Below are 17,782 nucleotides of genomic sequence, written 5' to 3'. Positions count from 1 at the left end.
GCTCTGGGAGCTCAGCGGGGATGGGGCACTTGGACTGCTTCCTGACCTGCCCTTAGAGTTTCAGCTCCACACACCATCCAGAGTCAGTCTCTGGGGGGACCGTCACTGGATTCATGATGTGGGGGCAGAAGAAGGGAGGGGAACAGCTGTGGGTGGGTGTGGGCCAGAGCTGGGAGTGACTGCAGAGAGCAGGCTGTGCCCAGGGCCCAGAACCAAGGACATGGCTTGGGTGGGCAGCTCTGGCTGGGAGTGACAGCTGGTCGGGGGCTAGGAGGTGTCCCAGGCTCCGGTGCAGGCCAGAGGGTGCCAAGGTGTGGGACACAGCACTCCAGGAGGGCTGCACTGGGGGCTGGGTTTGGGGGAGCCCACTCTGGGATGGAGGAGATGCAGAGGCAGTGGAATCCCATTAGGAGAGAAACGGAAACCAGGAGAGTCCGGTATCCACTCTGTGTCTGCCTGTGGAAAAGATGCGAGAAGAACTTGGAAAGGCTGATAATTTCACATTTTATATATATTGAGTTTTAAAAAAAATTTCTGCCAATCTGCTCATATTGCTAAGTTTAAAGAAAAAAGAAGTCTGCAGATGGCAGGCCCCTGGGCCAGAAGAGAGAGACTAGGAAAGGGTCCTACTCACGCTGGCCCTTGAACACAGGGGCATGGGAAGCACGCCCAGCACACCGTGCATGCCTCCTCCCTGCGGGCCTTGTAGCCTCAGCTCCACGAGGCAGAGGCAGCTGAGACGGGACAAGCAGAGGCACAGCGGTCACCCGCCCGCCCCAGCCCACTCTGCCTCTGGTTCCTTAAGCCCTACCGTCCACTGTCCTAAGAGCCACAGGTTTGGATGCCCATGGGTCAGGAGGACCTGGTTCCAGACCAGACCTCGGGGGTATTGGAACCAGGGGTTCTGTGCCTTAATTCCTCCTCAGACTCCCCAGGGCCCCGCCCAGGCCCGGACCAGGGTCCCCGTGAATTTGGTGATTGGCCAGCTGGCCTCAGGGTCCACTTCTCAGGCCCTGGCTTGTAAGCAGTTCGGATTCCAAAAAGTCTGCTGGGGAGTCAGCTGTTCACAACTCAGATTGTATCAGTACTTCCCTGCAGAGTCAAAGCCATCAGTGGTCATGGGCCCATCTGGCTTCACCACAGAGGCCAATATCATAGTCTAGCTTGCTAAGCAGTGGCAGCAGAGCCCAAATCTGTCCCTGGGGGGTGTGCAGGGTGGGTGGGAGGAGGAAGAGAGGGAAGAGCTCCACTTTGTTTCTTGGTGCTGGCAGTGAGTTTGGCCAATTTAGCATTTGTGTGTGTGTGTGTGTGTGTGTGTGTGTGTGTATAAGCGAACTAAGGGGAGACTTGTTGAAATCAACAAATCTGGAACCTGTGACACTTGATAAGTGCGATTGCCGGGCTGCACGCAGGGTGCCGTGTGACCAGCTGCTCCCAGTTGGCTGCTCCCACGGCCCCAGAAGCGAGGGTCTCCCGGAAGTGGGGCCCTGCCTTGGCTTCTCTTCCCACTTCCTCTACGGCTCTGCTGGCCAGACTGGACAGGGCAGGAGGGATCCATATGTTACCCTGAAGCTCGGGTCCTGGAGCCTCAGAGTTATGCTAAGTGAAATAAGTCAGACAGAGAAAGACAAATACTTTATGCTATCACCTATATATGGAATCTAAAAAATGCAACAAACTAGTGAATATAACAAAAAAGAAGCAGATTCACAGATATAGAGAACAAACTAATGGTTACCAGTGGGGAGCAAGGAGGGGGCGGGGCAATCGAGGGTAGAGGATTAAGAGGTACAAACTGATAGGTATAAAATCAGCTGCGAGCTTCCTTGGTGGCGCAGTGGTTGAGAATCTGCCTGCCAATGCAGGGGACACGGGTTCGAGCCCTGGTCTGGGAAGATCCCACATGCTGCGGAGCAACTAGGCCCGTGAGCCACAATTACTGAGGCTACGCGTCTGGAGCCTGTGCTCCGCAACAAGAGAGGCCGCGATAGTGAGAGGCCCGCGCACCGCGATGAAGAGTGGCCCCCACTTGCCACAACTAGAGAAAGCCCTCGCACAGAAATGAAGACCCAACGCAGCCATAAATAAATAAAAATAAATAAATAAAATTTTTAAAAAAGAAAAAAAAATCAGCTGCAAGAGTATATTGTACAACATGGGGGATATAGCTAACATTTTATAATCACTATGAATGGAGTATAACTATTAAAAATTGTGAATCACTATATTGTACACCTGTAACTTATATAATATTGTACAGCAGCTATACTTCATTAATAATTAAAAAATTATTAATTAAAATCATTAAGGGTGATGGGGGTCCCTGCTGTCCAGCTCCGTGTTTATTAAGGCCAGGGCTTGGGCAATCAGAGCAGAGCTCATAGCCTGAGAATTGCAGCTGATCGTTTACCTCTTCAAGAAAGCATGCTTGACTAGTTGCATCCTTTGTGGGGCATAAATATCAATCCCTACGTGAGGCCAGGCCTCTTCCGAGCTGGCTCACTGCCGGAGCCTCCCTGAGGGACACCTGCTCTGTGCTCAGATACAGCTGGGGCTGGAACTCCTCAGGCTGAGCCCTTGCCCACAGTGAGTGCTCAGGTCCTCAGGTCCTCAGCGGGACAGGCTGGACGGGCGCCTGACCCACGGGCTGTGTGCAAGGACCTGGTCCCCGACTGTGCAGGGGTGTGGTTTTGTGGGACAGCCGTCTATGTGCTTGCTGCAGCATGTAGTCGTGCACCATCAGGGCTTAAATGAGCTCTCTGCCTGTCACGTGTTCTTTGAGCTTTAGTGCAAGTTCCATGTAGAACCATGTTTATGGAACCCCTTCTATGTGCTGGGCGCTGGGGATGTTAAGACAGACAACAGAGTGTTTCTGCTGTTGTAAGAGTTATCACAGGGGAAAACACCACAAGGCCCACAGGTATGGCTGGAAAAGGCTTCCTAGAGGAGATGGTGCCTGAGCCATCTCCGAAGGGGAGAAACCAGGTGAAGAATGGGAGGTGGACGTTTTAGGCAGAGAAAACTGCCTTAGCAATGAAAACAGAGGCAGGAAGCTGCATGGTGTGTTGAGAATTGAGAGGGGCTTGAGGAGCAAGACAGGTGAGGGGAAGGGAGGAGGTGAGGCAGGGGGCAGAGACCAAGACATAGCCCCAAACACAACCACATCCTAGAGTGCTGGGGGACTGATGGGGGCTCCCGCTGAGAACAGCTAAGGGCCCACCCGAGGGCCGTGATGGTCGGGATGGGGAAGAGGGACAATGTGGAGAAATAGTCAGGGGGCGATGTTGGTAACTGCCTTGGCTGTTGAGTTCATTCATGAGAGCCCTCTGTGTGCTGAGCTAGCACTGGGGTGGAAGAGAGGAGAGGTGTCTGGGATGAACCCCAGTTTTCAGGTTCGAAAGACTGGAGGCTGGTGGTGAAGTTCTACTGCGATTGAGAATACTGGAGGAGGAACTAGTTCAGGGAAGACTTTGATGGAAGCGGAGGAACGTGAAGGCTGGGCGGGTTCTACCCAGGTGCAGTGAGCAGGATGGAGCCTTCCAGGTGGGGGAGCCAACAGGTCAAACGCCGTGCGGACAGATGGAGCGTGGTCCATTTCAACAAGGAAGAAACTCGACCCTCCTCCCAGATGTCTGAGTTATGAGGAAGAGGGCATCCCCACCGCGCCCCAGACGCGGCCTCTCTTCCCAACAGTGCCTCAAAGAAATCAAGCGACACCAGCGATTCACAGATCCGCTGTGTATCTTGTGTGTCAAGATCCGGGCTCCGTGACCAAGTAGATTCTTTTCCAATTTTGCAGACAGAGGCACCAAGAATTCAGCCAGCGTCTGTCTTTGGACCCCCGCTGTCGGCCCTCACTGACGAAGCTGAGTGGGCACTTGTCAGGATGGGCGAGACTGAGTGAAGAAACCTGCAGGGACGTCTGAGGCAATTTCCAGAGAAAACCATCTGCCCGCTTCCTGCAGGGCTGCGGCTGCCTGCCCACCCCTTGCTCCGCTCCCGGTGGCCACTTGAGAGCTCTCTGATCCGGGGCACCATGGCTTCAAGGCCCCTGCTGCTTGTCCCCCGCCACTCAGGTCTCTGAAGGAGCCTGGAGGTTTCCAGGAACGGGAAAAGTGGAAGCCGGGTGCACCCACAGCTCCTCAGGTGAAAAGCAGGTGATTGCATTTCACGCTCCTCCGAGGCTCCCCAAACCCACTCCCTAGCAGCATAATTACAGATGTTTCCCTCCTTACAAACCCTTCCTACGCACTGCATAAAGGAATACAATTTCTGGCTCTCCAAATTACAAGAGACCATAATGCACAAAAGCAATAAACACAGGTTCTAACAGCAATCAGATACCACTTATCGTAAACAATGGTTTTTGTGATTTATTGCGTTTGAAGCAGGTTCAGCATCACTCCTTAGAAGATTTGGTTATTCTTGTTTTCAAGCAGAGTTGCCGGCAGCCAGCTGACGTCGGAAAAAATTGCTCAAGTGCAGCAGATTTTAAAAATAGGGCCAGTGTGGTGTTAAAATAATAATAATAGAAGAATTGGGGTGGCTGTAGGCTGATGCAAAAGTCTGAAGACAGGGCCATTTGGGCTTTGCAGGCTCCCTCGCCAAAGCCCATGCATCCTCAGTGGGTTCTGCCTTCTTACTTCCTGAGGCCCAGCACTTCTGATTCCTCCCGCTGTACTGTCCCCTGAGAGATGTGGGAGGGAGGAGGAGACTATTAACCAGAGTGGGACAAAGGACAGTCTGGATGTACACTTCAAGCTGTTCAACTTCCCCGCTCAGGCCTCAGTGAGCGCTGGTAGTCAGATACTGGGAGAGTGCAGAAAAGTCAAGTTCCAGCAGCGCAGTTGAGCCAAGAGGTCTGCAATGATGATCCAAAAGGACACTGGCCCTATGCTGGCAGGCACTCCTGGACACTGAGTGAGAGTGTCCCTCCTCTCCTGGACACTGTCCTGTTTGCTCTGCAGGGAAGGGGCTGTGGACACGGTCAGGAACAGAGGCCAGCAGCAGGGGACGAGCTAAGAAAGCAAGGAGGATGCCCAGACTGGAGCAGGAGTTTTCCATCTGGGTTCGGAGACATCTTAGCATTCTGTGTGGGATTTTCAGGGGCTCCAGAAGGAGGGCACCCCACGTTAACTAGGGAGCTCTGCTTTTATTAGTCATCTCTCGTGCATTTCCAAAAGATTGTTTGCACACACAAAAAAACTGGATTAGAGAATTAATCCACAAATAGGAGTCAGTGAGTCCTGACACTTTGACCTTTTCCCCTTCTCCTCGAATTCAACATTTCACCATGATTTTAAAGTACAGGCACAGGGAAGAACTCGCTGCAGACAGTGTCACAGGGAGACCCTTGCAGAAGTACTGTGCTCCCAGTCGGGAGCGGCAGCGTTGCCCTCTGCCCTCCTGGGGACCGTCACACGTGGAGCCCGCTAAGGGTGAGTGACGGTGGACTGCAGCGGGCCACCTTGGCCACATCACAGCCCGGGCATGGGGACTGGGTTCTAGGGGAGCCCGGGGCGGAGTGCAGAGTGTGCATTGGGGCCCCTGCCTCACAGGAAGCGGAGCCCCCAGTGCACGAACAGAAAAGTCCTCTAAACAGGCTGCTCGTTCCCAGAATCTCCAGGACCTGGAAGATTAACCGACACACAGCTGCTTTGGGACTGAAGGCGTACGTGCACACACATGTGTATACACACACGTGCACACACGGTCCATGGCCCCGCCCCTTGTAGGATAGCCAAGACCTGCACAAATGGCTGAGGCTTCATTTCAGCCTGGGGCGGGGGGGTGAAGCTCTCTTGCCTCAGCTTGGAGCAGAGAGCAGAAAAATCACTGAGCTATAGAGATCATGATAAGGAAATGGATTTGTTAGTGACTAGCCAGTCCCTAGAGAACAACCATGATATCTTGTTTGAAGTAAATCTCAGAACATCGCTCACCCAGGTGGAAAAAAATATATCGATCGCTAACGTTTATTGCATACTTATATTCCAGGCGCTCTTTGAAACTCCTTTCATAATTAACCTACTTAATGCTCACCACAGAACTGTGCCAGAGGTATTATTATCCTCCCTGTCATGCAGATGAGGAACCCGAGGCACAGAGGAGGAGGGTGACTTGCCAGGTGACCCATCCAGTAAGTGTGAGCACTGTTCCAGGTCCACAGGACTCTCTGTGCTTCCTGTCATTTCCAGGCCTGACGTATTTCTTTCCGTGTGGTCTCCTGTCACGTGTTCGCTGGCCGGGATAAGTACACATACAGGAAAACAGGCGGGACGAATGTCACTTAAATCAATGATATTAACACCCGCTCGCTGGAGTCAGAAGCACCAAACCATCCCGTCTGTTGTTCACCGGCTGAGTGGCGCCACCAGCCACAAACCTCCATCCAGAGAGATGAAGCCGTCCCAGCCACAAACCACACAGAACGCCCCAAACCTTGAAGTCAGCAGCCCTCCGCTGAGCATTGATGTGTCAGGCACAGATATCACAATCCAAGACGGCAAACAGGAATTCCAGAAAAAAGCCCAAATTTGCTTTTTGATAAAGCCAAAAGTGATACACAGCTCAAAATCTCGAGGGGCTTGAGAAGGCACCTCTCACCAGCCCCATGCCTGCCCGGCCTTGGGATTCAACCACAGCACCTCTCCCAGAAGACAGGAGTCACCCTTCCCCTGCAGCTGCTCTCGTCACTGTCATACCAGACACTCACTAGGCTCTGCTCTCCAGGGCCAGATGCCACCCAGCTCACGCCACTTTCTCCGAGAGGGTGTGACTGTCCTCCCCGCCGCCCAGAAAAGCCCGGCATTATCACCTGAAAGGCCTGGCTGGTGACAGACCGGGGCTGTGCGGGCAGACCCTCGGGAAGGTGACGTGTCTGCTTGTGCAGGCCTCTGCCTGGGAGATGCGCAGACTGGCAGCAAGGCCTGTGGAAGCTCTGCTCACGGGGACAGCTCACTGTCACCCCCCCACCATGCCTGGGGTGGCCCCAGACAGCAGCCCATATAAAGCTCAGGTGCCAGCAGCCGGGGCTGAGCTAAGGGAGGGGCTCCTGGGACACCAGCCCCAGGAACTACAGTAAACTCTGTGCGCCAGACGAGAGGGTGGTCTGCCCCCAAACCTCAGCAGCCACGGTGCACACCAGTCATGCTTCTTAGTAAAAACTCCTCCCCCTTCTGGACATCTTGTGTGTTTCTCAATTCATCCTTTGCCACGACGACTAGAAATAAGCCTTTCTGCAGGCAAGATTTAAACGAGCTCTCCTCTCACGGGGCACATGGCCTCACACTGAATAAAGGGTCTTTAGAATGCGCTCAGATCCACCCTCTTCTCATTTCCTTCTCTCCTTGATCCTGTTTTCTCTCTGGGGTAGGGGGTATGCAGCCAGTGTGATTAACTCAGCTGGGACTATAATCTTGGGAAGGAATGGAATGAAAATCATTTTTGGAATATAAATCAAATAGGATTTCAGTTGAAGTTATTTAAAAGAAATTAATTGACTTGTACTCGCCACAATACACTGATAAGAGTTCATTGCCAGGTCCATCAGGAGTAATGAAAAAACAGCTAATAAAATTCAGCTGTCAAAAGCAGCCTGCGCTGGGCTTTCCAGGGACGGCCCACAGGCCCCGGGTCGCAGTGGGTGGAGCCCACTGGTTTGCCGGGGCCAAGCGCAGGCTTTGCTGTATTTTTCTCTCGTGTGGGATAATTCGAGTTTTAATACTATAAGATTCTCAGGGCTGAGACTTTTTCCCTAAGCTGCTTTGTATTTCTATACAGCCCTGTGCATATTCTAAATCACAACCCAAGGAAGGATGTAGGCTAGATAAGAATATTTTTTGCATTCAGTCATTCATTTTTTTTTTTTTCCCATTTGCAAGGCCTTCTAAAGAGCTATTTCTCCTTCCCCTTATTGACTATAAATGACCTTAAGAAGGAGGGAGTGGCAGTATTTAATTAAAGACAACTTCGGCTCCTCTCTGCCACTCTCTCCCAAAACCATGGACGAGAATAAGTTATGAACTTAAAAAAAACCACACGCACGCCAAGATGAAGAAAGGTGAAATCTCCACACTGCAGCTCAATGCGAAACCTTGGACTTGGTGGCCGGCCCATCACCCCACACTGCACTTCCCCGCCCACGTGGGTGTTATTTGTCATTCTCATCAAAGACATGAGTCCTTGCAATGCAGCAGCAGAAACTGCCTGTGTCCCCAGGACTCCGCAAACCACAGTCATCCCGGACACCCAGAGCAGCTGCTTCCTGCCCTGGGCTCCTCTCCCAATTATTTTCATTGTATTTTATAGTGGTTACCACAGGCCAAGCACCATTCTAGACATGTCCCAAACAGCAATTCCTTTAATCCTCATGGAAGCCCTACAAGGAGGTGCTTTCCGCACACTGAATTGGGTTCCCCTCAAATTCATGAGTTGAAGCCCTAACCCCCAATGTGATATGTTTGGAGGTGATTATGTTTAGATGAGGTCGTGAGGTTAGAGACTCATGGAGTGAGCCGATGGGATCAGTGTCCTTATAAGAGACACCAGACAGCCATGTGAGGCTGCCATGTGAGGACAAAGTGAAAAGGCTGCCATCTTTGAGCCAAGAAGAGAGATCTCATCATGCTGGCACCTTGATCTTGGACTGCCAGCCTCCAGAACTGTGAGAAAATAAATTGCTCTTGCTTAACCATTCAATCTATGGTATTTTGTTACGGAAGCCTGAGCTAACACAGGAGGTACCATTTTTATCATCCCTATTTTATAGATAAGGGAACAAAGGCACAGAGACCTTAAGTAATTTGCCCAAGGTCACACAGTAAGTGACAGAGCCAGCCCTGGAACCAGCAGTCTAGCTGGTGTCTCTGCTTTTACCACTACATGGAAGCTGCCTTTTACTGTGTTAGGCTGCGATTTATGTTAAATGGTCCCATAAAAAAGTCATTGTCACTGGGAACTGGCTTGCAGAGTTGCTTGTATTAAACCACGGGCCACGGGAGCCCAGGCTGGGAATCCCAAATGTGGTCAGGCTCGAGGAATCTGCTCAGAACAGACTCACGAGCACCTTATCAAGGCTGTGGGTTTTTATCTGCAAAATGGAGAGGCCTGCAACAGGGATGCTGTGGCAGACTGTAATCTCATGCCCTTCTAGAACCTGGAGCCTCCTCCATCAAGAACCTCCCCCATTCCCTCCTCTGGAATCCAGGTGGACTTGTGATTCCCTTGTAACCAACAGAATGGAGCAGAAGTGACAAGGCGAGCCTTCTGAGGCTAAGTCATCAAGGGATACACCCCTTTCCCCCAGCCCCGACCTTCCATGTAAGAAATCCACCCTCCTGGGCCAGCGCACTGTGAGAGGAGAGGTCATACACAGACGCTCCAGAGGACAGCCCCAGCAGAGACCCATGGGCAGCCAGCCTCCACACCAGCCACGTGAAAGAAGATGTCTCTGGATGATTCCAGGGCCCGCAGTGGAATCGCCCGGCCTGTGAGTGTTCCCAGCCAAGGCCACACTCTCCCTGCCATGCCCTGTCTGAAGTCCTGACCCACAGACTCTGTGAGCATGACAAAACGCTCATTTACACCTCGAGGTCTGGGGGTGGTTACACAGCAACAGTGGCCCGAACCGATGCCAGGTCACTCCGCCTCTCTGCTTCCTGCCATTCCCCGCTCCCGCCCTGTGCTCAGCATCAGGCCATAGGGGCTCAGTCCAGACCCCTGCTGGGGAGCTGAGAGTAGGGGCCTGACAGGCCAGATGGACAGACAGCAGCACAGGAGCAAACCTGCTGCTCTGGGTGGATTTTCAAAGGCCAAGCCTGAGTGAGGGGGCTTCTCAGAACTGCTCACAGCAATGTGCAGTTTGGGTCCTCAGTCTGGGCTTTTCGAATTAAGAGATGGGCGAAGTCACATGCAGAGCAAATGCTGAAAACTTAGGCTTAAAAATGCAACCTCTTCCCAGAGGCTCCACAAAGTCAGAAAGCTGAGTCCCTGGTGATATCAGATCGCCAAAGTGAGTTGCTCCTGTGGCTGTTCTTAAGGGTGGGGAGCAGGAAAGGAAGGACGCATGTCCTGCCGTCATACTGCTCCGGACCCGGGCCGGCACTGAGCCCAGTCATGGTGGGGATAAGGAACGTGCAATCCTATTGTCCGGCAGGTCAGAGCATACAAACAGGCCTCTGAAAGACACACTTCTCCCTCACGGGTTATTTCTTCCTCACGGTAAGCGTTCTGCAAGTCTTGGCTATTTCCCGCCCCTTATGTTGTAGGGTCCCGACACTTGAGGTGCTCCCAGGCCTGGATCCTGAACCAAGAAGTCTGGGACCACGTGCACGGGAGCGCTTGTGTGTGCAGACAGCTGGCCCACCTGTGCAGCCACACCCAGAAAGCCTCACAACTCGGCTCAGAACCCCAGGGTCGGCCCCATGCTGGCTCCAGTCACGGCTTGTATAATAAAAAGAATCGAAAGGATTTGAGTGTGCAAGCTTCTCTGACATAAACTCAGCAACCTCCCTTCCCTGAACCCCGATCTGGGGCTCCCATGCAGCTCTGGAAGAGAGAGACTCTGCCCCCTTCCCGCAGGTGTGGGAGGTACAGTACCCATCGGGGCCAGAGGCAGAGAGCGGGCCTCGAGGGAGCTCTGCCTCCGTCTCGCCGGCTCCTGAGGGCCCTTTGAAGAGTTAGCTGCTCAGGTCTGAGCTCTGGGTGCGATGATGGCGTCCGCTCTTTGGCTGAACCCAGGAAAGGAGTTGCTGGTGGTTCCTGGAGGAGAGGCAGATGCGGGGGGGGGGGCCAGATGGTCCAGTGAAGTGATACTCTTTGTCTTGCTTCCCTGTTGCTCTCCCATGGCCCTTGGTGAAGCCCCTTTACATGTTCTAGTACGATCGCAGTGGCCACAGAGAAGGGAATGGCCCCGAACACCCATACTTAGGCCAGGGTGGCATAAAGGGAGTAGGTAGCTGGAGTCCTTGTCCGACAAGGGGGTGGAGCAAAAAACACTGATCAGAGCCGCCTGCAGGACAGGTGACTCAGGGGATGAGGGTGGGGCTGAAGGACCCTGCCGCGCCTCTCCCGCCCGGACAATCTCCAGCATCACATTGGAGGGTCTGCGGGTCATTTTACCAAGAGAGGCAGCACTGTGACAAAGGCACCCAGGGGGATGCGGCTACACTGAATGTGCGGCCAGAAGGTCAGGACGTGTGCCTTCCCAGTCCTTCCAGCGCACGACGAGAAGCAGCTCCGTCTTCTAACGAACGACCTGTTAACAAGGGCGGCTGCCCAGCCTGTTGAAGATGAAGCACCAGGGGCAGGAGAAGACTGCAAATCATGCCCACCTGGAATTCGTCTGGACAATGCCCGCCACTCCCCGGGAAATCTGCCTGTTTTCTCATCATTGTCTCGAAAGAGGAGATGAAAGGATGGCGGGGATTCGCCTCGCACAGTGTTCGCGAAGCTTTAGAGGGCAGGGCGAGGCTGAGTAATGATGCCCTTCCTCCTAACTGAGCCGGCCCGTGGCCGCCGCCTGGCTGGGCTGCATGAGGAGGGGAAGCCGACCTAATTAGCTTGGCTGGGAGCTGCCTGGCCTAGGCAGTGACAGACGGAAGGTCCTCTTCAGAGATCCCAGGCTGAGAGGCTGCTCCCAAACTGGGTCAGGAGTCCTTGGCTGCCCACCCTCCAGGGAAAGGCTGGGAGGTGCTCGTCATGCAGATCCAGCGGCAAATACCAGCCCCAGCGCCCTGGCCTCTCTTCCGGCGCGTGTACTCACAAGTCTGCAGCCGTCTAGGAGGGCACGTGTGCCGCCCTTGAAAAGGCTCCTTCCCATCACCCAGGTTGCCTGTTCTCTGGATCTGTCTGTAGGAGGTTCTTGGGGGTGTTTGGGGGAAATTCCTTTCTGGACGATGGGGCCCAGGGTTACAGACCCAAGCTGGGGTTTTGAGAGCCTGTTTGGGGTGCAGGGTGAGGCAGGACAGGCAGAGTGGCACCAAAGCCAGCGTCTACCATCTTGAGAGTCACCCAGACAACGCGACTGAACGTCCTCAGGAAGAGGCAGAGGGACGAAACTGAGTGTGGACAAGGACGGCCAGGAGAGTGGCTTCTGAACGGAGAGGAGAATCCACCCCGGGCCTCACGCTTCTTCTTAACCATCCAGGAGGGAGCATCCCCTGCACACAGCATGCACCCACGTGTGGGGAAAGCGGTCACTGGGGCGGGGGGACCCTCAGGGACCGACCTGCCAGGACAAGGCTAGTGTCCTGATACCCTGAATCCTGGCTCTGAACTCCAGTTCTCCCCTCGGTGCCTGGGACTCAGTGTCTCCACTTGCAAACAATGGTGAACAGCACTCACACCCTGAAGGGTGAGACATTTTCAAGTGTCGTGTAGAAAAGGCCATGGGGCAGAAGACTGAGCATTCTAGCCGAAGGGAGGAGCTCCATTAAGGGTGTTTGTTCCCTGTGGGAAGATTAAAGGCAGAAGGCCCTTCTGGAAATGACTGCCTCTTGGGGGCAGGTTGGCAGATCAAAGCCACGCTGTGCCCCTGGAGGTTTGAGTTAGCCACCTGGGTGGAGACAAGGTCACCGAGACCATCAGGGAAGCTGGGGGTGTGGGGGGAGGGATGGGGGCACACCCACTGGCCAGGGCTTCAGGCCACAGGCCGGGACCCTCAGGGACACTGCTGCCCAGCTGGCCCAAGGGCACGTGTTGACCCAAGGGCAGGCCTCCCCGGGGAGCGCCAGAACCACAGGCTGAATCCCAGGCCAGCCTGCACTAGAACCAGACGAAATTCAGAGTCCAGCCCCTTACGACCCAACTAAGGCCTGTCCCTCCTCTAGTTCCAGCTGCTACAGGAGCTGTGACCCCCTTTCAAGGAAATCCCTGAGCCTGGCTCAGGGAAAGCTGGGCCTCTGCCCCCAGCCCTCTCCTCCCCGGCCCCGGCCTCCAGATGGAAACCCTAGGAGCTGCCCCTGGGGTTCCTGAGGGCATGGCTGGCCAAGCTCGCCTTTGCTGCCCACTGGAACACAGAGCTGAGTCCTTGCCTGTGGCCACAGGCCTTTCACAGCTGGTGCTGGAGAGGACTGAAGCAGCCCCCGCTCCTCAGCGAACAGGGTAAGCACGAGTGTAGACACCCCACGCCTGCTGTTTCATTTGCCCGCAGGTCCCGTCGGTGCCGCAGAGACCCCTGCTCCAGAAAGCTCAGGCTGGTGGGCTGTCAAAGCATCACTCTCTGTTTGAACTTTTTCCAGATGAGTGAATTTTCCAGGGAAATGACATTTGTCACTTTAAGCACCGAATATTAATTTTAAAAAAAGAATTTTTTTTTTTAACAAAAACACTTGTGACATGTATTATAAACTTTTTTGGCCCTGAATAGAGTATATGGAACGTGATATTTATTCTCTTCCCTCCATTCCATGACCTGGAATTGTTCTCAAGAAAATGCATTACTGGCCTGAGCTGTCACGGGGCAAAGCCCCCAGGGTCTCCAGACATGACCTCTGGCCTTAAGGCCCAAAGGGATGGTCCAGAAGAATAGGGCTTGGCCCTGCTCTCGGGGACCTCCCTGGTTGGTTCAGAGAGGGCTTTTCTGAGATGCTCCCAGCCCAGTGGACTCTTTTGGGCTGGAAGAGGAGGCTACCAGTGGAGGAGGGGGAAGGATGCAGGCACACAGAAGCATCTTATAATGTACACGGCCTCGAAGGCTAGCTCCATCTTTTAAACAAAGAAAGCAACATGTGCAGGACCAAGACTGCAGTGCTGCGCTCCGAGATCTCCTGTCTGCTTCCTCGTCCTCCTTCACTGGCAGCTGCTGCCTCCTGGGGTCGGGGCCCTCACTTCTCACCTGTGGCCTCGCGTGCATGGGGGCGGCTCCTACGAAACAAAGTGAAGGGGCTTTGCGGCCACGGGCCTCCGAAGCCCCTCTGGCTGCCTCCATTGTGGATAACTAAGGCCGCACCATTTGAGCATGGCTGGTGGAGCTCCTGGGTGCTGGTGATGATGCACAGAGTTTGCACAAACCATAGCCATCGGTGGGACAGCACTCACTTCTATAACGTCCTCTGTATTTTCTGGGCTGAGTCTCCAGAACCTGCTAAATATTCACCAGTCTAATTGGCAGTGATCACAGCAAACGTGTAAGTTACCAGTGATATCAAAGAAGTTACAGAGTCACAGAGCGTCAGGCTGGAAGTGACCTTTTAGTCCAACCCTCACTCGAATGGGGCAACAGAGACACAGGCCAGAACATGATTTGTCAACAGTCAGAGTGACAACAGAGGCAGAGTGGGGACCCGGCCAGAGCCCCTGTATCCCAATCCAGGGCTGTGCCCTGCGTCCCCCTCAAGGGAGCACCTCCAGTTCTGCTCCGCCTTCACCTCCTGCAGTCCCATGCATCTTAATCATTCACATCTTCAATTCTCATGCCTTCGGGTAATTTTGCAAAGGGCACGACTGAGGCATTCAAACAAAGCACATACGTTCGTTCTCAGGTTAGTTTTCCTGATTTAAATCCTTATGATTAAAGAGGAAAACACAATTATAGGTAAGAGAAGGAAAAAAAAAAAAAGAAAAAGAATTTTTCTAAGCTTGGTCACCCCCAAAACACCTGAATCCTGATGGGGTTTTAATAATCAAACCAAAGACGTCCAGCGCAGAGGGCCGCAGGGGAGAAACCTGACCTTGAAGGGGCATGAACCACGCCGCAGCCTGGCTATTTGTTCACTTTTGTCTTGCAAGCCAGCATCCTGGCTGCTTCTATCTAGAAGTGTCCACGGTGCCTAGCAGAGCCTGATGATGACTCACCGGAAGAGCAAGGGTGGGGGGTGGTTGGGAACCCAGCACAGTCCCCATAAGAATGTGGAGTGGCCATCAGCATCACGGGAATAAGACTCATGTTGCATCTGGGAATTCCCTGGCGGTCCAGGGGTTAGGACTCCGCGCTTTCAACTGCCGAGGGCGCGGGTTCAATTCCTGGTTGGGGAACTAAGATCCCGCATACCACATGGCGGGGCCAAAAAAAAAAAAGACACACACTGCATCTAAAGAGGCAGCAAAGTGGCCAGAATGGTGGCCTGACCACCTGAGGCTAGTGACAAGAGCCGGAAGGGCTGAACACAGATGGGGAACCCACCTGGTGGGTTTGCAGGAATTTTATTTCGTGAGGGTCAGAGGGAGGAAGGGGCACAGAAGCCAGAGCCACCTCTATCCTCTGCCAGGTCCCATGGGAGTCACCCCCTGCTCAGGAGCCAGAAAGTCTGGGGCAAAAAAAAAAAAAAAAAAAAAAGGAGTGGTGGGCGTGGGGGAAGCTACTGAAATACCTGACTCCTTCCCCAAAGAGCCGCCCACCAGCGAGCCTCCCAGCTACACAGCAATGTCTCAGGAACACACTGTTCTCTTTGTTGGGGCAGAAATCTGTTCGCTGCTGATTATGCAGCCCGACGAGTAGGCCTCTCCCTCTCTCCGTCTAATCTGGAGTCTTCCTGCTCAGCAGGCACAATTGCATGCAAGCGATCCCGGAAAAAGCACAGAATGAATTTTCTTGCCATCCTCATTGTTCTGCAGGTATTGCGAATGTCTGAGATTCCAGGTATGGAGTCGTGCAGAGACACCCTCTGGTTTTGAGCCAGGGGCACTGCAACCTCTGAAGAATGTCTCCCTGGGCTGGTTACGGTAGGGCACACCGTGTGCCCAGGAGCCAGCGACTGACATTCCTCCGAGAAAGGAGCCCTTTTCAGTTTCAAAATGCAAGTGATGTTTTCAATTAAAACATCAAATGAAAATACTTGCTAAAAACAAACCCTTCAGTGGCTGCTTCTGGAGTAGGGAGGTTGACTGGCAAGGGGCACAAAGAACTTTCTGATGGAAATGTTCCTTTTGTTGATGAGGATGTGGGTTACTTGGACGTCTGCATTTGTCAGTCAGTGCATAGCCGATGGAACTGTACACCCAAGAGCTAGGCATTTCCTTGTTTAGAGTTACACTAAACCATTATTTAGAGAGGAACTTCGGGCCGGGGTGATAGTGGTAAGGAACTCCAGATCAATGAGTTTTCCAGATAAAAATGGTAATAGTTTAAAAATCAAAAATATTTTTAGCTTTGCAATTTTGAAAGAAAAGGAACATGCTGCAAAGTTCTAAAACTTAGAAAACAAAGAACACCAAGTTATTTAAACTCTTGCTGACACAAGCTCTTTGACCTGAGCACCAGCGATCGGGCTGAAGGAAAATGGAATGCAGGGTGTGGCCCCAAAGCTGCCCTCTGTCCACTCCGCAGTGCTGTCTCCACGGCATCTTAAATCCACCTCCCGTGCCTGTGACCTCTTTCCCCGCCGCCAGCAGTCGCTACAGTGCCTCTCAATTAGGTTCAGTTCAACTTGTATCAGCCCCTAGCTCTCCCTGGAGAAGCTCACGGTCTAGCAGAGAATGGACCCAAGATCCCAACCTGCACCAGAAGGGAAGCTGGCTACGTGTCCACGCTGGGCAGAACTGGAGATTCTGGACTTAACTCTGGTCCGTCAGCCACTCTGAGCCTCAGAGCTGTGCCTGCATCCCGGATCCCTGAGATGACCCAGTTCATCACAACACTGACACCCCCAAACTACTGCAGGAAGCAATTTCAGCTAATCAAGGCGCTCATCAGCTCTCCAGACTGGGCCACTACTTTTCCAGACAGCACACACAGGCCGGGAGGCGCTCCGCGGCAGACAAGCAGATGCTATTTCCACTTTTGTTCTCATTAAACAGTAGCACAATCATGATTTATAAAAATATTCAAATCTTGAAAAGCATGTCAAAGTGCAACCTCGTCAACTGAACTCGAAAAAGTGACTCATTCCATGCGCATGATTTGAAATCTGATTTTTTAAACTAGCCTCAAAGAGATGTGGAGATGGGGAAAGTAATCAGGTTTTAAAACTCTTTTCTAGGAAATAGTTAATTACGTTTCCAAGCTCAAAATAGATTAGTTATTCTATAAACCTAGAAATCAACTTCCAAAGCTCCAAACAGGTTTATAAATCGGAGGAAATGTGTTCAAAGTGGCTTCAGAGTCGCAGTTGATGGGGCATCACATAAAAATCATGTCACCGCTATCAGAATCCTGTCTGTTTCTACACCTTCTGCCTTGGGAGGAGATGGGGAAGGTCAGGGGGCATTTCTAGGTAGTAAGGGCAGAGTTTTTCCCTAACATTGGTCCCGATTGCTTGAGTCACAAACCAGGATCTAATAAAAGGACACCTGGTGGTTTGTAAATTCAAAGGTTTAAACATAGCAAGTATATATACCCAAAGAATTGCAAATTATAATAATAAAATTTTCTCTGTGGCTTCCCATTTACCTATTTCTTTTCCCACCACCACATCTTTGTTCCAAGTGTTGAAGACCCCCTGCACTCTTTCCAGACATCTGAAGTCCGCTACTCATTTCAAGCCTCAGCTTAAGTTTCTCCTGGACTCCCTGTTTTCTGCACACCAGCGTCTGGCATGACCACACCACCCTGCGTCCTTCTGAACGCTGTCTGAACATCTTGCTCCTTTCCACCCTGAACCGTGCTGGAAAGAGTCTCTGCTTTAGGGCAGAGACGATCTCACTCACTGTTCTTGCTGGGGGACAGCACAGGGCCTGCCATACAGTTGGCATCAGTACATATTTGTGGGTTAAAGGAGAGTCCTGTATAAATTAATTAACTCTCACGATACTAAACCCAAAGCAAATGCACTTCAACTATGTAGGCTTCTACCCTAGGAAAAGTAATCATCTGTTCCCACCCTTCTCAGCCAGTGGACAAGCC

At 52.6% G+C, this 17,782-nt stretch overlaps 1 protein-coding gene across 3 annotated transcripts in view; it reads right to left on the bottom strand.

Moving 5' to 3' along the window:
- The window catches only part of KLHL29 (kelch like family member 29), a 312,456-nt gene that overhangs the window by 185,875 nt on the left and 108,799 nt on the right, over positions 1–17,782 (bottom strand). The gene's annotated exons all lie outside the window — the stretch shown is intronic.

The sequence above is a fragment of the Eubalaena glacialis genome, chromosome 14 (genome assembly GCF_028564815.1).
Source record: "Eubalaena glacialis isolate mEubGla1 chromosome 14, mEubGla1.1.hap2.+ XY, whole genome shotgun sequence".
NCBI lineage: Eukaryota > Metazoa > Chordata > Mammalia > Artiodactyla > Balaenidae > Eubalaena > Eubalaena glacialis.
This window is presented reverse-complemented; position numbering and strand designations above follow the sequence as displayed.